The sequence below is a fragment of the Barbus barbus genome (assembly GCF_936440315.1).
Source record: "Barbus barbus genome assembly, chromosome: 8".
NCBI classification, from domain to species: domain Eukaryota; kingdom Metazoa; phylum Chordata; class Actinopteri; order Cypriniformes; family Cyprinidae; genus Barbus; species Barbus barbus.
The window spans coordinates 11,272,000-11,294,771 of record NC_136736.1 but is presented as its reverse complement, the minus strand read 5'-3'; the positions used below and the strand labels follow the sequence as shown (position 1 = coordinate 11,294,771).

The 22,772-nt window shown below is 34.9% G+C and overlaps 1 protein-coding gene across 3 annotated transcripts in view; it reads right to left on the bottom strand.

Moving 5' to 3' along the window:
• LOC306874239 (neuronal membrane glycoprotein M6-a-like) overlaps positions 1-22,772 on the bottom strand; it is a 53,034-nt gene that overhangs the window by 11,984 nt on the left and 18,278 nt on the right. The gene's annotated exons all lie outside the window — the stretch shown is intronic.

Genomic DNA, 22,772 nt, shown 5'->3' with positions numbered 1-22,772 from the left:
TGCGGAACTCAGTAAGTCAAGCAGGCTAAATGTTCACAGCACAACCTCAACCCTGCAGCAAAGATTTAATACAGATGATACAACTGAAGCTGAACGCTCACGGTTCTTGAGCTTACATCCCATCTTCCCACTGAGCTGAGTTGCTATTGGTGCAATGGCATTGAATCTGCTTTCTCCTCACCCCCTGTAGCTGAGCCCCAGAACCTGCTGTTTACAGGAGTGTGGATAATGTGTATTTTGCAGCACCGACCCAGATGTTACAGGGGAAACAGACTTGCACCTCCATTACACCTTGAGAAGAGCCTGCAGCTCTGAACACAGTATAAATGCTCTGGAGAGCAGGCAAACATTACTGCATCAAAACACGAATTATGCCTATTAAGCCTGACTGATTTTTAGTAATGCACTGATTAAAAAATTATATCAATATTTATATATTAAACGCATGGTGCATTAGTACTGGAATTTCAGTCAGTGCTCAAACATTTCATATGCGTTGACTCTTCTCGTTTAGTTTTATTTTCAGTTCAAACATGAATTAATTGGGTAAAACTTTTTTTTTTTTTTTTTTTTTTTTTATGTAATGTCAGTCATTATACATCTAAAAGTTGAAATGTCAGAACATTTTAAGAACACAAAGTCTGCAGTCTGTGCATGGGTCAGTAAAATATATACACACAGTGGCATGTGAGAGTTTGGGAACCCCTTGCAGAATCTGTGAAAATGTGAATAATTGTAACAAAATAAGAGAGATCAAACAAAATGCGTGTTATTTTTTATTTACTACTGTCCTCAGTAAGATATTTTACATATTTACATAAAAGATGTTTACATATAGTCCATGAGACAAAGTAATAGCTAAAATGATTAAAATACCACCCTTCAAAAGTTTGGGAACCCTTGGTTCTTAATACTGTAGGTGGTTACCTGATGATCTATGACTGCTTTTTTTTTTTTTTTTTGTGATGGTTGTTCATGAGTCCCTTTTGTTTGTTCTGAACAGTAAAACTGAGCACATCCTTCATGTCCTGCATATTCTTCAGTTTTCCAGCATCTTTTGCATATTTGAATCCAGCAGTGACTGTATGATTTTGAGATCCAACTTTTCACACTGAGGACAATTGAGGGACTCAAACACAACTAATTAAAACGGTTCAAACATTCACCGATGCTCCAGAAGGAAACACGAAGCATTAGGAGCCGAGGGGTGAAAACTTTTTGAATTTGAAGATCAAGGTAAATCGTACTTCATATGTCTTCCGGGAAACATGCAAGTATTTTCTGTTGTCTCCGAAGGGCAGTACTAAATAGAAAAAAAAAAAAAGATATTTCAAATTTGAACACCTGTTCAAAAGTTTCTATATATATAAAAAACTTATTATAAATTGTAATAATTCATAATTTTTCACAGCCTTGGTGAGAATAAAACTTCTTTCAAAATAATTTTAAAAACTTTTGAATGGTATTGTACCTGTAATTTAATAGATTTTGTCCAAGAAAAACATTTGGTATGGCCCTATAGTACAAAAAAAAAAAAAAGTATTTTTTTTTACAAATGTCCTTATTTGTATTTGTATAGTTTGTATTTTATATAGCCAATATTTAATCTGTATTTTTACGTTCTACTGCTAGTGTTTAGTGTTATCCGTATGCACCAAGGGTCTAAGAGTAACGGAATTTCAATTCTCTGTACATGTGTAGTGTATGTGCTGTACATGTGGCAGAATTGACAATAAAGCAGACTTTGACTTTCTGACTATTTGGTCACTCTTTTGGTATTATATAAACCAGGAAAAACAAAGAATCTCTCTAAAAGTTTTTAGGATATATCTAACATTGTAGCCATATTTATGTAATCCACACAAATACTGATTCAGTTTATCCCTTGTGCGTCCTATAGTAATTTACACAAAACCATTAGCATTACTGATACAGTTTTTTTCAGTGTAGAGCCAGCAGAAAACTCTATGTCATTAAGGTATTCAGAGTTTTCGCTATTTCTTGGATCCCTATTTCCAAGAGTGAATACACCTCATTTCAGGCAGATTGACTGTGATATTTGGGAGTGGAGAGGAGCGACACGTTACTTATTTGTCATGCCAATAAACAGCACCAAACTTCCATCCCTGTGGTGTGCTTAAGATGCAGTCAGTCTTGGGAGTGCTGATTAATGAGGAAGCCAAAGTCTGTTCTTTGATCTCAGTGGGAAGAGACATGAGATCAATACTCAGACTGTCAGTGGAAAACACAAGCCTAAACCTGGCTCATCAAGCGCATCCCTCTCATGACATACGTACCGGCAGGAAATCTATAATATTGGCATAGGTATATTGCTGTATGTACGCTTGATTCAAACTCCTTTAGAAACAATAGTTCAAAAAAGGCTAGAACCATCTCTCTGGCCTTGGATCACAAACAGTTTGACAGTCCATAGTCAAAAATGCCTCAGTGTGGATGTCTGGGTCTTTCACTGTTATTTCACATTCAAAAACAGTGGAGAGTTTGTTTGTTTTTTAATCAATAGATGCCCTCAGGAGGGAAGTCTGCACAGCTATTTTCTGCAATTGAAAGAGCATTCAGTTATACGAGTGAAACGGTGTGTTTGGGGTAAATCAGATAATGCTAACATACAATACTGATTTTCATAATACATATAGCAAAAGGAAAAGAATGGTGAATGAAAAGGGTTTGCTGTGTGGGTTATGAAATAATAGATCAGCAAACTGGATTGCAACAATAGTGAACTTGTAAAAATAAGCCTGTATTATTTTAAGATTAATTTATGTCTCTTTCTTTTTTCTTACAGTAAAATCAATTCAGTGAAAAAGGACAAAATTGGTCAATTTAGCTCAATTTTAGTCATAATGTTACCACTGACACAAAAAAAAATTGTGGGGAAGTCGTGGCCTAATGGTTAGAGAGTTGGACTTGTAATCCAAAGGTTGCGGGTTCGAGTCTCGGGCCGGCAGGGATTGTAGGTGGGGGAGTGAATGTGTGTGTTCACTGCTGTGTGTGTGCACGTCGGATGGGTTAAATGCAGAGCACGAATTCCGAGTATGGGTCACCATACTTGGCAGTATGTCACTTCACTATACTTAAAAAAAAAAAAATAACATCACAAATAATAAATGAGGCACTAAAACAGACCTGGTAGAATTAGCAGGCACTTTCACAGAAACACTAATGCAGGAAGACTATATTGACTATATTAAGGTTGAGAGAGGGGGTGAGCAATTTATAATAGGCCTGAAGAAGCTTGTCTCTCTCACAGATTAATTGCTTCCTGCTTGGTAGTATATCAGCAAAAACTACTATCTGCCTGCTTGTCCACCTGGCCCAGGAGATCAGAATCAGAAACCATTAAAATGATAATTTCCTTTCTTTCCTTATATAGCCTTTCTTATGTTTAGTCCAACAGTTATTATAGTTATTCAATTTATAATAATAATAATAATAATAATATAAATTTGTTTTCTTGTAAAAATATATATTTTATTTGTGTTTGTCCAACAAAAATCAAAAACCGTTTGTGTGGTTTCAGTTGGTTTAAAATTTTATCTCAGTCTGATTTAATATTTAAAATGGGGTAATATAATTACACTATAAATGAAACGGAATATCCAAACATTTCATTTGAAAACACAAACAGATTAAATTCCTTTCAAATGGAGTGAAACGGAAGAGCAGCCCAAACCTCTAAAGCACATTAGAAAGGCCATCAATGCTGATGAGGAAAAATTATGTAACCCAAAAATACACCACACTTCCATTCCAGATGACTCGTTGTTTCATCCTCGTGCAGCACTGCTGGAATAATGTAGGTTTACAACTGGAACACCTGTCTCATTTCCTCTCTGTCCAATGTCTTTAATCCACTGTCAGAGGAGTGAATGTGCCACATCTATCAGGATAACAACAGGGTGAATGTGAAAGATTATCGAGAGTCACTTCTCTCTACATTTTATGGTCACATCAGATTAGAGAAAGCATCTTGTACCTTCAGCCAATGTTCCAAATGGATAGAACCAAACATGGAATGTGTAGATTTCATATGTGGGAGTTTAAATTAAACACACCAAAGGCTTGTAAGAAGAAATTGAATATTTGCCCTATTGTTATTCACTGGAAAACAACACTGTATTATAATAACAATCCTTACAAAAAAAGTACAATATTTTTACATATAACATAATGGAGAAGCAGCCCAAACCTCAAAAGCACACAGGAAGACCATCAATACTGATGAAGAAAAATTATGCAATGATAAAATACATTAATTTTAATGTTGTCACCTTTTAGAACTACGCTAGCATATAGCCAACACTGTAAATAAAAAGAAAATTAGTCAATGTTTTCATTACTTTATATTATCAAATTATTTATCCAATTTCAACTTCATTTAAGTTATACAAGCAGTTATAAAGAACTTGGATCTTTAAGTCAGTTTAATTGAAAAGACAATACATTTATTACTTAAAAAAAAAAAACAAAGGCAGCGACTGAAGTTTTTAAGTTGAAGTAGGTGGAACTTTTTTTTTTTTACAGTGATAGCTTCAAAACTAATAGATATTGACTGTTTTATTATTTCATGGGGTCTTAAATTTTTTTTTAATACCCCAGCATCACCTGAACTATATATACATTTATGCATTTAGCAGACACTTTTATACAAAGCGACTTACATTCAACAACATGAAATATGTTGCTTGTATTAGAATTCAGAGACTGCAAATTCACACTGAAGAATAACTACTGCCCTAATGACAATGCAAATGGATTTTAAATGTGAATCATAAAAATGAGCAATTTATGTATTTTGAAGAGTTTTCATACTATTTATGAGCTAATCATCCTGGAATACTACAATAGCGTTACAAATCTTGAGCTCCAGTGAATGGACAGATCGATTGAAAAGCGTAACATTACTCCTGCCACTGATGCACAGCATCCCTCCTGACAGCAGACAGATCATAGTCCACCTCTCCCTTTCTTTAACCCACAAAATATCAGGTTTAGTTGATTATATGAATGTTGAATGTCGAATATTAAACAAAACAGCTCCACACATGTAGAACTCTGAGAGGCTCTGTTAGCCACAGCCAGCTGCCAGCCTGCAGCTAATGGCATGTTGAATGACCGCAGATCAACCAGAGAGAGAGATAGAGGGAGGAGCTGATGGATCACATCTGTGTAAATGAGAACTCCAGCACCATCAGGCACATGCTTGTGCAGTAAGTCAATGGTGACATGTATTACATGTTTATGAGCCACTCAACACAGAACATTCATGATTTATATTCCATAATCATGATTTAGATTTTACTTTGTGTTTGACAGACTGCATTGTGTTCCATCTCTTGCTTGAGGTAATTTGCTCTGTTGGAGAGGCATTACCAGGCTTGATGAATTAGAAAAGACAACAATTAGAAACAAAGAAATGAACCACCTGGGCAGCTTGGTAACAGATTACAGCTCCTCACAGAACATTATTTTAAAAGATCAGAAATTAGGACCAACAATGGCTGTTTCTATCTAAACCTGCGAATTTAACTTTAACTTATAAAGCACATTTTCCATCCCATACGTTCAAGACAACAAAATAATCAATTCCTGGGAAACTGGAGCAAAGTATTAATAATAAAAATGAAAGTTGCTGCAACCAAAGAACCCTGTTTTCTTTTAATACATAATAAATTACTAAGAGCAAACAGACGAAACACAATAAACTGTGTCAAGGCCAATGATGTTTGGGAACTCAACTATGTGAGAGAGTTCTGGGAGGTTTGGTATACCAAATCATTTTGATGACAGACTTTGGCTCAGGCTTATCAGACTGATTAAAAACAACATTTGAGATGGTGTGCAATGAGATTGGTTAACTAGTTAGTCCAGTTATTCAGTTATATATATTTAGACAATTCCTGTTGCACATTAAGAAATGTATTCACTATGTGTTTCTCTATCATAGTTTTCTTTTTTTTACGTGCACCTTGGCATTTCCATCCAGCATTCTTTATGCAGTATCCCAGTTTTTCAATACATTTATTCAAGATAAAAACATTTAGTTTTGTAGTCATTGAAATACTTCTTCAATAAGCAGTAAAGTGTTTATTTATTTTTTTGTTATTCTTTCTACGAACTAATCATAAAAGATACCAAACCAATGCTTTTCTTAATTCAAAACTGTTTAATTCAGAAAACACAAAATACTCATCATAGAAGAGGTATATGCACATCGTTGTATGTATAAATAGTATAAATAAATGTGCAGAAGAAAAAAATGAGAGTGTCACGTTATTGACATCAACAATTACATTTTTATTTTTTTTTTGGCTGCAAATCTTGCTTAGTGTGAAGGGTTTTCTATAACCTGAACATGGCACTCTTTTGCTGTGTGTGCATGTCCAATAGTGAGCTCTTTGCTAACCACAAATATCTGAAATCTGAAACCCCACTCAAAAGACATTAGGGACCAGGCAGTGTTTATCCCCTGTTATGTCTCTCCATTGCTTCATCACTATTAAATCAAGCACAAGGGGCAACCCAGAGGGAGGCATCTATGATGTCATGGACAAGGAGCACAACTCCTTTGACTTAAAAGACTATCTACCAGTAAATATAATTAATTCTATGCGAAGGCATAAAAATGCATACAGGTACCATAATGTTTAATGGGTTTGATTCATATGTACAGTGTGGGTGGAATACTAATCAGTGCTGTCGGTGAACAAAAAGCAGTTTGGACTGTATCAGCTGACAATCAAATCCATAGAGGCCTCTAGGAGTGTTTAAAGAGTCTGGGATATTCCTTTACAAGTATGCACTGCTTTCTGATGCTTGCTTTAATTTATTCAGTTAGTAACTCTTACAGCCATTTCAGCATTAATAACACTGCTGCCTTACTGTGACAATGCAGTAAGCAGAGGCTTTAATTTTACACAAAGCGTGCTCAAAGGTGACCAAATAAATTTCTTCACTCCACTAATTGTACAGTGATTATAATTACTGTGTTATTTTTATAGAAATATGACTAAACTGTTAAGGATGGCATACAATACATAACAATTACAAAACTGAACACGGTAATAATATCACTCTATTTCAGTCCACAAATAAATGAAATTGTAGTTGCCTGTGTATCTAATGAAAAAATAAAACATGCAATTCAAAGGCTTGCCATAAAAATTGACTGAAAAAAAAAATTCAAATAGGGTATGTTACACCAAATGTCTTCCCAATTACCCAGCACTTTCGCAGGTCATGAATCAGAATACAGACTCTTCATGTTTAGATAATATTTGTAAATTGGAAATATGAATTAATTTCCCCTTTACAAAAGAATGAATTTGGAATCGAGGACTGAAGCAGGCTGTACATGAGTGATATGGTTTGTGCTATTTGCCCACAGGCTTACTTTTAATCACCATTTCTTAAATGAATTATGGAGAAATTTGTCAATGAATAATAAGATATAAAATGCAAATGTAAATTAATGTAGCTGGGTAACCAGACCCATACTGAACTAGAAAGTAAACAAAGAGAGTAGAATTGTCTCTGAGATATTTTGTTCTAATATACTGGTTCTATAGTTACAATTCATTGTAGATTTAATGCTAAACCTGTGAGAGTGTTTTAAATAGGTGTTTCTTTAGTCACAGGCACAATTTCATCTATAGAATTGTATGTATTCTAAATATGCATCAAATAATACTTTCAATCATATTGTTATACTGTTGTTCAATATTACTCATATTCGTATTTGCAGTATTATAGATATTACAGCTCAATTGGAAACGACAATAAAAATATTCTGTGTACACAATATTTAACACCTTTTTTCCATCACATTATATATTTATCTCAAGTTTGCACTTCACTAGTAAACTAACTTTTGAACCATTATTAGGGCCAAATATGTTGTTTTTGGTGTTAACACTTTTTCCCCTCACAAAATAAATATATATAAAAAAATTCACTCTTTGTTTACAATACCATTGTTTACATTTGAATTGCGCTGCATTAGAATTGTAATACTTTTCATATTTAAAGACAACGTTTGAGGCAGGTATTGTTTTAATGATACTTAAGCACTTAGGCCTGGTTTCTCAGACAGGGCTTAGACTAAAACAGGATTAAGCCATAGTTCAATTAGGACATTTAAGTATTTTTTTTTTATAAATGTTAAATTAGATAGAGGGATGAAACTCTAAAAGTGCTGAACGTCTTAGCTGGTAAAACATCTATGTGTTGAATCACCCAATAATAAAATATGACATTCTGTAGTTTTGTTTAGCAGTTGGGGGTTCGGTGCCTTGCTCAAGGGTCTTACCTCAGTTGTGGTATTGAGGGTGGAGAGAGTGTTGGTTATTCACTCCCCCACCTACAATCCCTGCTGGACCTGAGACTCGAACCCACGACCTTCAGGTTACAAGTCCAACTCTCTAGAGGATGGAGGCACTACATTGAGACCTGCTGGCAGACCAATACCATGCTCCATAATTCTCCTGGGATTGACAGACATTGCATCTCAAAGTGGCAGGCCTTCATTAAAACCTGCGAATTAGCAAGCAGTCTTTGTGTTGATTGCTTTGTGCACTTCTTATTCTCACACGAAGGTCGTTAATTGGACGGCTTCATAAGGGAAGGTTGAATAGAGCCAACCTCTGAGATTAAATGAATTAGTGAAATATATTTAACAAGCTGCTGTTGCTCCAGTGACTGAACTGCATTTGTATAAGAGTAGCTCTTGCAAAATTTATAAACAGTCTGTTCCTTGATGGACTTAATATAATTGCATTCATTACAGACATTATGACAGATACTGAATTTTATGGCCTGTAAACGAGTTTCAAATGAGTGCTTAGTGCCTGACACAGAGTAGTCAACAACTTACAAAGACTAAGTGCTCAGATATATAAAGCCATAAACTAGGACCATATTTCAAACAAAACAAGACTTTCCCACTTTGGAAGTAAATCAGTGGCTACATGCATTTGCTGATGCTTTGAGGGTCGATGAGCATAACAATGTATTCATCTTTGCTTTTTTGCCCCCTCTTTCCTCTCTTCTGTCCTTTACTCACATTCACTTGAGATAATCGGCTGGTGAGACAGCGCAGTACTGCCAGCTGTCAGGCATCACAATGCGATCTAGGCAGCATAAGGTCATAAACAAGGGCTGTACTGAACTCAGCTGACATCACCTCAAGAGACACTGTTCTGCAGGATTCAGTCATGCACAAAAATCTTTTCCTTTAGTCCTTAAACTTTAGTCAATTCAACAACAACCCAAACTCACAGCTGAATATATATATTACAAAATATTTCTATTTTAAATAAATGCTTTTTCCTACATTCTGTCCATCAAAGAATCTTGAAAATTTGTTTTCAGCATTGATAATAATAAAAAAAATATTTACTGACCAAAAAATAATCATATTAGAATGATTTCTGAAAGATCACGAGACACTGAAGACTGTAAAAATGGCTGCTGAAAATTCAACTTTGCCATGAGAGGAATAAATTACATTGTAAAATATATTGAAATAGGAAACTAGTATTATTTATAGTTTTAACAGTATTATCACACTATTACAGCATTATTACAATATTTTAATATTTTACAGTATTACAAATAAATGCAGCTTTGATGTGCATAAACCTTTTTTTCCAAAACATCTTAAAAAATACCAAACATTTCTGAGTCTTATAGACCCCTAAAATACATAATCGTATCAAAAAATGTTATACACTGAAAAAAAGTAAAAATATACAAACAATCAGTAATTCATAGTAAATTTCGCAATTAACTACAATGAAATAGCACACATTGAATTTCACATTGAATTAAATGTGAAATTTTTAAGCAGAAAGACTAAACCGTATTTTGTTGTAAAAAAAATAAAAATACTCCAATAATCTTTGTTTCATTAACTACTTTGATAATTTGTTACAGTGTACCAAAACAATAAACGATCTGATATAATACATTTTAATTTTGTTAGAATATAAAGCTACTATAATCACTTTTTTTTCAAGGTTGTTTTTTCCCAATTAAAACTTAATTAAATTATGATACATTAATTAAACCAATGCTAATTCAGTCTAGTCCAAGCTAGTAATAAAAATGAATTATTATTGTTAAAAAATTTTGTCTGCATATTTGAAATATTTGGGAAACTAGTTAATATCTAACACCAATATTGCTATATATAAATTAAACTGTAGTATATTTGTGGGTTGCTGATACATGTATTGTCCCTTCATTGTATTCTCCATTGTCTAATTTCCTGAAGTGGTTTGCTTTTATTTGCCCATGTTGGATAGTTGAAGTATTCTATGAGCAGACTCATCTGTTCTGCCCATTAATTGTGGGCCATAAACCAAACAATCTGCTCCTAATTGCTTGCAAATGTCCACAGGCTAAACTTAGAATATTGCCAAAAGGTGAGCCCCATTGTTTAGAATATGTCAGCAGTCCCACGAATGCACTTTAATCACTGGCCTGTTCCTGTCATACAGTGACCATATGTTGATTGTTCAGCGTTTCGTTTTTCCACCAATGGGCTCAGATGAGCATACGTTACAGTGGTATGACAAATGGGTGAGTGAGCCTGTGCACATGCAGGAGGTTTCATCCATTATTCAAAAGCAGTGCAGCGCGACGCAGAGAGGGGCCTGCCATCACTAGCAATAATTCAACTCTCCTACCACAAACCCCCTCCATTTCTCGCTGTCTTTCCCTTTTTTCTATTTGTCTGTTTCTTTCTCGTGTCTCCTGTAAATGAAGAGCGTCCACTGATGCACAATGTGCAAAAGCTGTCTATTAGCACTCATCCAAAGAAGAAAGGGTTTGTCTGAAAGAAGGGTGACAGACAGATAGGTACATTTACTTTTACATTTAGTCATTTGGCAGACGCTTTTATCCAAAGCGACTTACAATTAGGGAATACAAATAGCACAGAGGAAGTGCTCGCAACACCAAGTCTCAGTCATTGTTCAAATAAGTACAAGCTAGTAAGGGAGGGAGAGAAAGATAGAGGGAAAGAGTGAGTTTTTTTATTTTTTTTTTGAGTTTAGGATGAAGTCAAGTACTGCCGAAAGAGATGAGTCTTCAATTGTTGCTTGAAGATTGACAGGGATCCGGCATTCCGGATAGGGGTGGGAAGATTATTCCACCAGCCAGGAATGGTGAACGAGGAAGTAAGTGAGGAAGAGAGAATAAAGAGGATTTTGTACACAGACTGGAGCATCACTGGACAGTGTGTCCCTTTCAGCTGAGGACAGATTTCCATAAAAAAAAATTAAAAATATAAATAAATAAAGAAAAAAAAAAATATATATATATGTTATGTTAATAATTAAAATTAATAAATAAATAAGTAAAAATCACATACACACATGAACAGTAAATTATAATAATATACATATTGTGTTGCATTTTTTAATTGTTAGGGGTGGACCAACTAAAAGCAGTGATGCCATTACACTTTAACCTCTACTGTACTGACTGTAAATCATCTTTCAAGTTTAATATTGATACACTAATTCATATTTGATTAAATAATTTACAATATACATATAATACTATCTAAAAGTTTGGGTCAATTTTATTTGATTGTTTTTAACAAATTAATACTTTTATTCAGCAAAGATGCATTACATTTATTAAAAATGACAAATTCTATTTTTATTTCAAATAAATGCTGTGAAATTTCTATGAATCAAATTATCCAGAAAAAAAATTGAATGGCTTCCACAAAACAAATTAAGCAGGGCAACTGTTTTCAACATTGATGTATTTAAGAAATTATGGTAATTCTAGTTTTATAAGTTGTATTATTATTATTAGTTAAAGTAGGCTACATTTATGCATTTAACAGTAGTTTAATATTGTTACCCTAATTCAATTTAAATTATATTTTAATAATTTTAAATATACATACACTGTAATCTAAAAGTTTGTACAATAAATTAATAAATTCAAATTCAAAATATTTATATTTCAAATAAATGCTGTTCTTTTAACAGCAAATCATTATTTAGCAAATCAGCATATTGGAATGATTTCTGAAGGATCATATGACACATTTTAAAATATAAATTAAAATAGAAAACAGTTATTTAAAGTAGCAATAATATTTCACATTACTGTTAATGTGTTAACACCGACTACAAAACAAAACAAGCCTTGACTAAGTGACTGACCAATTTCCAAAAAGGGCTTGATGAGTTGAGAAATGTCCCATGTCCCACTACTCCCATACAACCAGAAAGGGACTTCCTATTGACCCTGCCCCTCTGATCCATATCCCTCCCGTTCATTTGCTCCATCTGCCAGACTCCTGTCAAGCAGTCGTGAGGGGATTACACCCTCCAACCCATTGCCCAATCAGGTCAAAAGGTCAAAATTATCTAATGGCTAGCTCTCAGAGCGACAGAAAAGAGCAGGTGTGGCTGTAAAGTGCTGAGCGGGTGGCAAATTAAAATGCAAAGCAGCTTCTCTCATTAACCCCATTAGGACTTAAACATGCCCCAATCCAAGCTTGGGGCATGTATTGAGCAAAGCATAGATAATGCCCGAGCCTCCATAGGAATATAAATAAAATAAAACTACTACAGTATTCTAGCTATAATATCTGAAACCTATGAGAATGGCAAAGAGGGGCAGACTGTTGTTTGATTGTTATCTTGTTTAGTCATTTAAGGTTATTAAAATTTTACACTAAATGTGCTTTTTAAATATTCAATTTTAAAGCCATGGACATTCATATGGAGTTAGTCCACTCCTCTGAGAAGGCTTTGGAACATGACTGCAGGGATTTGCTCTCATTCAGAGTCAATGGGTGATGGGACCTGGCTCACTGTCAGTATGCCATTTCTTTATGGACCTTGCTTTGTGCACAGGTATTCCAGTCAAAAATAGCATTGTTAGTAATGAGTACAATCATAAAAGCTGAACATATTAACTAAACGTAAGCATTCAGATAATTTTGGCCGTGAATTGCATGTTAGCATTTAGCATACTACAGATTTTTTAACCGACTCATCTGCACGTTTAATCGACCAGTGACGTTTCCATGCCAACCCAAGCAAATTCAGCTTGAGTGCAATGACCCACTTACTGTACATCAACAAAATCAGTGTGACAATGGAGAATCTTACATATCTCTTATACACACAGAGCTCAAGGGTTACTAGCGGAGAATAAAGGAAGCTACGGCTCTGGGGTTCAGGGTTAGACTAATATTTTTGTATTCCACAATGAACAACTTCTACAAAAGTAGTGTTGGATCAGCCAAAAATTAGGAAAATAACAACAGCTTGGACTTGGACATTTGCTGTTAATATGGTTTATGAATCACATAGCAATACACATGACACTCACACTATCATAAGACCTGACAGGAGCATTTAACCAGCTGACGCCCACCCTTGAACCAAGGTATAATTCAATCTCTGCCAAAGCCTGCACAGATTCAGTTCAGCACCCTCCTGAATAAATATCATTCACAGACTACTTCTACGGTACATTAACAATAAGCCCGTTGGCATTAATCACCATAGCTTGGTTTGTTTGGCATCAGCTGAATTCAGTCTCAACCATTCACTGAATGAATCTGAGGCTATGGTTTCTTTGATTTGGCAGAGCACCGTCATCCAGTCATGCCTATTCAGTGGTGAACAGTTATCCAAGACCTGGCAACCACACTTGAGAGTGTCTGATGTGTATGAGTGGGTAGGGATCAAAATTATGTTTGGTCTTGCTGCAAAGGGCTTCAGGATGTTAAACATCCACAAATGAATTCTAACGATTCAAGATAATGTCAATATTTCACATTATCTAGTCAACTTAAAATGTAACTAGCTTGTCACCATCCTGCAAACATGAATATCAAACATACAGTAGTTTCTGTCAGGAACACTATCGTCAAAGATGATTGACAATTAGCATACAGTTTGGATTGGCGGTATGAATAACGTGACCTGCCAGAACTAACGCTATGCTTGATTATTATTTACAGGTTTTTTAATTCCACTGCACTGCTTTTCCAGTGTTTCAACATGCGCCTGATGGAGGCGTTTGACCGCTGCGCTCGTGTCTCGCACAGCATTCTAAAAATGTGGTGCTTAAGTTTAAACTTCAACTTGGGTATCATAACCTTGCACTTTTCCTATTTCAATGCCCATGTCTCATTTTATTTTTCAGTGCAAAAACTCATTCTTTGTAAATAGGCGCTTAAGAATGGTGATATGTTCTATCTAACAATCTTCATATAGCATGTCACATGCAAGCAATCATTCTTTCCTCCTAATTCTTATCATGAGTGTATAGTCAACTTGTCTAATTGTAATGTTTGCTTATATTTCTAATAAAAATTCTTCAATAAATAAATACAAAAATAGTGGCAAAATATTACATATTCATTGATAAAAAATTTAAAATTAAAATCACCCAGCACATCTCACATTAAATCCAATCTACAGCCAAACAGCTTTATTTAGCAGAAAATGATGATTAAATTGTGTGTGTGTGTGTGTGTGTGTGTTTGGCCCCATCATTTGAGGCAATCGGATCAACCCTCAGCTGAGCCGCCCAGGCCAGACAGAAAGGAGGGGGTTTATGGTGGGAGCATGGTGGTGGAGGGGTGCCCAAGTAGAGAAAGTGGCACATACTCCCTCCCACATTACCATACAATAGGCTTGAAACACCCATGTCATCACACCACCGCCCTTATACAACGGGGCTTTGTGTAAGCAGTGAGCAGCGCCATGAGATAAGATCACGTATATGCAGTGTGTTCACACTGGCTTATCACTAACTAATTAGCGAGTGCCAAAACAGCATCTCAGATCAGATTCTGATGTAAACAAGCATCCCATCTCTCGGCTATGCACACAATTGTGTTTGCTCTAAACAAATTTTAATTATAAGAAAGAGCAATCCACAAAATGGTCTTGAAACCGCATTGTTTGTGCATGTCTGAGTGTTCCTGGAAGAGTTTTAAATAGTTTGTCTGGAAGGAACAGTGAGGATTAATGAATTGTCTAGCTGGGCCAAAAGTGAGAGCAGGATGGTTAATCTCCTGATTCTGGAGAAATCTGTCATACAGCCACAGTTGGAACTGGAAAATTGTGCTGAACGGACTGACATTAAAATTCTCTATTAATTAATGGCAAATCATTTTTTTTTTCCAATATCACTTTTTACAAACTGATACAAGATCATCATTATGATGTGACCATTATTGCTGGAGCTGGACTAATAAAATAAATATGAGCTAACACTGTGTTCAGCAGGGATTGTTGAAAAACTTTTGATTTTTTTAGGTGCCACAGAATAAACGCGCTTTATTTAGTTATTTATTTTAAAATTTGAACATTTCAATCATACTGTCATGTGTTTATGTCTCATCTATTCTTGACTTTATCTGCCTTTTTTTTTTTTTTTATTAGTCGTCGGTTATTTCAATACACATGCACGTACAAGTACAGTCTCAGCTATACAGTAAGAAATAATGGGGAATATACAAACAGGTAAACAAATTAACAATCAGGCTAGGGACTAAATATGCACCATAAAATAGAGTCAAGAGAAATTATAAAACTGCCAAAAATCATCAGACTTTTGATGTATATCATAGGTGAGTTTCTCGAGTGGAAATAGTGTACATGCTTGAGACAACCACATTTCAAAAGATGGTACCTGAGGGGATGACCACAATAGAAGTATACATTTCTTTGCCAGATAAACCAAAATTAGAAACAAATGTTTGGTGTGGAAGTCCAACACATTCTCTACTCCACCATATAACAAATACAATTCCGGAGAAAAACACAATTTTAACTTAAAAAGCCTTTGTCGAAAATGATGTACTTTCTTCCAAAAAGAAATGATTTTGTCACAGTACCAAAAACAGTGAAGGAATGTTCCTTTACATTTTTTACAGTTAAAACAAAGATCAGAGGAGTTTCTGTAAATCTTTTTCAGACGTAAAGGTGTAAGATAAACTCTGTTGATGAATTTATAATTGAGTTCCTGAATACCCAATGAAGTACATTTAAAGAACAAATTGTTACATATTTCAGACCAGTCTATATCTTCAATTTCATGGCCTAAATCTTTTTCCTGCACACTCTTTAAGCTCTCGAAAGAAGAGGTACATGAATAAGATAGAGCTTTGTATATTTTGGATATTAACCCCTTGGGAAAACTGCTCGTTACCATTTGCTCTATGGCAGCAAGTTCAAATCTCAATTTGCCTTTATCAGACAAAGATTTTATGAAATGACGCAGCTGAAGGTATTTAAAAAAAATTGGATTGTGGTATGTTATATTGGTTAGAAATTTCTTGAAAAGATTTTAGAGTACTGCCTGTAAAGAGGCACGATAACTTTAGAATCCCTAATTTAGACCAATCTGAAAGGCCAATATTTTGTAAAGATACAGGGAAATCAGGATTAAAAGCAATAGGCGAAAACAAAGAGATATTAGCTGGAATTTTAAAATACTTTTTTATGTCTCCCCATGTCAAAAGAGTATTTGAGATGATGAAATTTGTTGAAGCGCATTCAAGTTTTTTAATATTTATAATAAAAGGCAGGAATTTTATTGGGAGAGGAGCACAAGCTGTTGCCTCCATGTTGAACCATCTCGAGTCTATTCTTTCACTGTACCAGCTGACCATATGCTTCACTTGTGCTGACCAAAAATAAAGACGTAAGTTTGGTAAAGCGACTCCTCCCCTTTCTTTTGGTTTCATTAATTTATTAAGATTAATTTTATGGTTCCAGATAAATTTAGAAAAATGCTTATTAATGTCTTTAAAAAAAAGTATTAGGTAAGTAACAAGGAAGAGATTGAAATAAATATAAAAATTTAGGGAGAATATTCATTCTAATCACATTAATCCTACCCAAAAAAGAAATAGGAAGTGTCCTCCAAATGTTAAGGTCTTTTTTAATAACTTCAAAAAGAGGGGCGTAATTTTCTTTAAATAAATCCTTAAGCATTGGTGTAATAAATATCCCAAGATATCTAAAACCAACAGAAGTAATTTTAAAGGGTGAAAGGGATGAAAGATCGAGTAGATTAGGGATATGGAAAGGGAGTGCCATAGATTTTGACAGGTTAATTTTATATCCGGATAAAATACTATAATCTGAAATACATTTTAATATCGCTGGGATTGACCTATCTGAAATATACAGCAGCACGTCATCTGCGTATAAAGAAATCCGATGTTCTTCATCTCCTACCGTTATTCCAAAAAGATGTTGGCATTGTCTTATATAAATGAATGATTTTAAACATCTAAAATGGCAAAAATTTATGTATTGCAGTAGATCAACTAATTTTAAGTCTTAATGTTTTATTATTCACTGTGGTAGGGTATAAAAATTTACTTGTTTTCTTGATGCACCGATTAAAAATCTATCATTTTAAATGTTTAAACATTTAGTATAGGTCAAAAAACATTTCAATATGCTAAATTAATTATTTGTTAAAGTGGCATTAAATACAAAAGATAAAACAGTATATTACTGGTGTCGTTGTTTAGTTAGCAACCTGGCATGCAGAAAACTTTACTTCTTGAGCAATAAGCATTCTTAAGTAGTTTTTCTTGCTTATTCCATATGCATTAGGAGATTAAGAATTTTAAGATTTTAAATATTTTAAGAATCCTATAGATGCATTTAAAACAAAATACTGATTTTCTCTGTTAATTCAAAAAAGTACATTGGGAGGAATGTCACATCTTGCAATGCTAAGCAAAATAAATTAAGTTAATTTATATTTTCAATATATATAAACTTTTAAGTACATGAAATGATCTGTTCACCATGAAAAAGAGCTCTCCGCTGTTTTGCATGTAACACTGGCCGTCAATGAAATCATAGTAATCACTGTTCCCTCAAGCAATAAACAACACTGTTCTTGGTTCTATACCACTATGACACTATACATGTCCCATTTTGTTGTCCATAGACACTGCAGATCCTTCAAAGGCCTACCTTAGATTGTTATCTACTGTATAGGCTATTCCCAGATTTGCCTGTTTACAGTTAAGCTAGTGAAACACTTGGACATATAACAGCCATTATCATTCCAATAAACTGTACACTGGATTGCCAGCAACTACCAAATCTAAAAAAGATACTGTCTGCAGTGTGTGTTTGTGCTTTCCCTCCAACTTATTGTTTGTATTAATTTCTTTAATGCTGTTGAGAGGGCTGAGCCTGCTGTGTGACAGCTCAGTGATTGTAATTGGGTGTTAGTATTGGCGTGAGAGTGGGTGATTACAGCTGACAGCATCTCTGCCAGGCCCTTTGAAGCTCTACTGAGATGCACAGAACTATGAAAATTCAGGCTGAGATCTCTACAGGAAGTGCAAGATCTTTGGCTCTGTGAAGATCAGAACACTGTCTAGACAGACTGTATCTACTCAAAATGCAACGAGGGTGAAATGTACCATATTAGTTGTTGATATGATAATAAACGAGGCACTGTTCTTCGCTGCCTGTCATGTTTCATCCCAGTAGGGCTTGTATTCTTTTTCTACACTAAATAGAGGCCACTTTTGGGGGCATTTATTCATTTTGAGCTGGATATAGCACAAGATATCCAAATGTTTGTGTATCTCTTGCAAAACTGGGGTTACAAAATTGACAATTATTTAAGTTCTCCCAACAATGCAAGAAAATAAGAGAGGGGACCTGTTAAATAGATTATGGTGCATAATACAGATAAATACAGTATGCATATACAATCACACAAACAAAACAAATTAATTCATTCATAAATAAATGCATTAATAAAGCAGAAAAAAAGCCTGTATATCACAAATAAATCTCTTGAGAGAGAAGGCGAGGAAATGTTTTAGCAATGCTATTTTATGCTACATTTGAGGATAGTATTAAACAGCTTTTCAGCTGCTTCTGCCTTTCTTGTGAAAGGTGATATAGCCTATTGTAAGCGAGGGGCACTATATGATGTGGGAAATTTAGTTGAGGTTTGCTGTAAAACTTTGCATGTGACAGAAAAACAAAATTATACTTAGATTTTTTTTTTTTATCCTTGTTGATTAATTTACTAATATATGACACAAATGTAATCAGTTATCCTAACTTTTAATTGTCCGTTGTCAACATCTAACATCTGTAAATATTTATATCAAAATATAATTACTGCAACCCTACCCATCAAAATATAATTATTGCAACCCTACCCATCAAAATATAATTATTGCAACCCTCCCCATCAGTTTTTGCTGTCTCAACTAGTATTAGACTGCTATATGGTCAATATAAGCTATGGTTAAGTATGGGTGGCTATACCTTTCAGATACACTGCTAATGCAGAGGATTGTCAGTTGACTGATGGGCACAAAAATCTAATGAAAAGCAAAATATTTCATTCAGAAATTAAGAAAAATAAGAACTGTTTGCTGTATTAAGTCACCATTGTATTAAGGCACTTTCATGACAGAAAGTGAATAAAATATGTGTAAGTTGGGACAGTTAAATCTGCTAAAAGTAATTTAAGGGACCTAGTACCACAACTTAAGTAAATGCATGGTTGCAAGCTTAAAATTCTAATTTAATAGTAAGTTGCCAACATTATTCTGATTATGTTGACATGATGTTAATAATTACATTAACCTAATATTGTGTGTAACTTTTTTTGAGCTAACATTCTTTTTAGACTGTAGATGCTTTTTTTGTTTTTGTTTTTTTTTTGTACTAAGCCCTTCTTTTTTATGACAACCTCACACCACTCTTTTTCTTACACACTGACTGAGCTACAATAGAAATATGTACACACACTCAAAGCTGTAATTATCCCAAGCAGTATTAAAAATTGACTGACAGCTTAAAGAAGTACCTGAAATCACAATGCCAATGGCATGACATCATGCAAAGAAGTGGTTTGACAGTATAAAAATAGAGTAGAGACAGATGGCAGAAAATTGCCCAGCAGGCTCAGACCACATTTACTCTGAATCTTCTCTGAACAATCCTAAAACCCTTTTACATTGCTTGCATTATTCATGTTTTCTTTGTTAAAAAAAGTATGTTTGTGTCATTTTATGGCACTGACTTCAAATCCCAGAGGTCAAGCACTTCTCCTCAAGAGCAGTCACAACATAAGAAACGTGCCTCGGATGGAGAGAGAGCGTGTTTGACAAAACAAATTATATCACTACAATATAGCATAAAGGGGAAAAAAGTTTCCATGACACCTGAAGATTTTATTAATTTACATTTTCATCCCTCCAAATAAGTCTTAAAATATTAGATTTTTTTAATTTTCCATGACTGTGGGATACCTGTAGCAAATTAGTTCACTGTTGTTCACTAAACCTATAAAATATATTGAAGCTTAATAAAAGCTTTCATCGAGATACTTGGCCTTTATTATATTGTGAATAGTGACTGTCATGCTTGTTGAAAACAGCTTTAGGACACACTGACAAAGCAGTGGCTAATTAACAAACACTAATTATGCTTGCGTTAATCAAAATCATCATTTAATTTCACACATTCTGAAATGGCTTTAAGGCACTGTAGATGTACACTTGCTTCAAGAAGTGAGTAATACATCACAAGGTAATATTTAGTCATCCTTATTAGTATTTTTATTAATTATTTATTTAATTTTTTTTGCTATTTGAGTGCCCGAAAAAAGTGAATAAAAATGACTTAAATAGCCTTCCAAAACATCTATAAAAGTTTGGCACAAGAAAGCAACAGCTGCACAATTCAGTGAAACATGAAATGTTTACACTGAAACAGCTCAGAACATCAATCAAAGGGTTTCTAGCCCAGAGGACATCATTGATCAAGAGGCAGGAAGAAGCAACATATTTCGAACACAGAGCTATCATACTTTTGAAGATACGTGGCAAAGAAGACACAACAAAAGATCAATCGTACACAGAATCTCATTCTGAATCCCACTTCAAATTCCTTCTTCTGTCACTGAATGATTACAAAACAAATCTTCAATTCTATGACATCATGATTTTAAAAAAAAAGTCAATGTCTGCATGGTATTTCTATTATTTCTTCAGAGTGGCTGCTCTGTTTAGTAACATGAACAGACACTAACAATGCAATAACATTCTGGAATCCGGACAAAGTTCTTTTGGAGAACATAAAAGTATGAACATAAGTTATTTGCATTTAAGCCACATTTATTTCATAACAGGAATGTGGATGTCCAACTCTGTTCTGTGGGTGACTGACTCTAGGACCTATCCACTAAGACCATATGAAACATGATTTATCCAGTCTGCAACAATAGCTAAATAATGTTAATGAGCATATGAATTCACAAATCAAAGTGCAGAGAATCGATTTCACTTCTACATTAGAGTTAATGCAGTTAATGAGAGTGTTTGAATGATGGCGCGGAGAAAGAACGAGGCAGTCCCAAGTATTTCATTTCGCTATGCACTGTAGCATGTCCCAAGAGCAAGATCAATACCGTTTCATCCAAAAACTGCCTCCAGGTCAAGCCGTGCCTTAATCTATGCACTCAAAGGAGTGTAATTACTTTTTTGATTTATGATTTTTGATGCCACAGCTCTAATGATATGCTACTACAGCAGTACAATTATACATTTTAATTAAAATAATATAGTGGCCATGGACTCAGTCTCAACAAACCATGGCCCACAAATTCATATAGGCATTAAAAACTTCTTTATATACATTGGAAGTGCATAGCTTGTGATGGTAGCTTATCTGCCTGCTGATCCACTTATGGAAACTGAAGATGAGAATTAATCCAGAGCACTCTGCCATCTGCTGAAGATGAATGATTTATCTATCTTAACCCCCACAAGCAGCCAGTTTTCATGTGACGCTGCCTGTGTTATATTCAAACTGTTCATATCACTGACTAATGAAGTCTCTATATCCACATACTATATCCGTATCTTCCTGGGTTCTTTCCACGTCCCTTCTCTCTTACCACCCTAGTAACTACTTCCATCTTTAGTCCCAGTGAGAACAAGACAATTCCAAAAGAAAAGGCCATCAACAATGAGGACTGGAAAACTGGAACTGAAATTCATTCACAGACAGAGAGTGAGTGATTAGGAGAGCTGGACTGGGTCTGAGAGAATCCCTCTCTGATGGTCCCCATGGGCAGTCTTGAAACACTGTTATTGCGAAGTGCTTCCTCACATGAGTGAAGTGGAAATAATTGATTTCCACAGAAAACGCTGAAGGACTGCACATCTGTTGAGCAGCTTCTGTAGTAGGCTGTGTGTATGGCATTTCATTGTGGGTGTTCACATTAACAGCCAAAACCAGCATCAGGAAAAACCAACGCACCTTCTATTAAAAGTCAAATTGAATTCAGACTCTCTCATATCAAGCATTATGCAACCTAAATTCTTCAAACACATGGTGTTTTGATCAACAGCTGGTTTGTAACTCACATTCTGAAGCGATAACAAGGAAGAGGGGTGCAGTATGGGTTAAAAAGAGATCGTTTTGCATGCTCCGTGCCGCCCTGATTTCCTCTCTCTCTCTCAATCAGAAGTGGGTCAGTTATGGCAGGCAAGCAGTGCCGTTATTTAAAGAAGAGCTGCGGTTGCTCATAAGCACCATTTTGATGACACATATCCACTCATGCCCTAGCAACCAACCTTATTCTTTAAACTCCCCCTTTCCCCACCTTATATTTGCTGCCTATTGTTCTTCAGCATGTCCAGCTACAGCAATAATAGAAAAATGAAAGCATGAGAGTGGGCGTGTGAG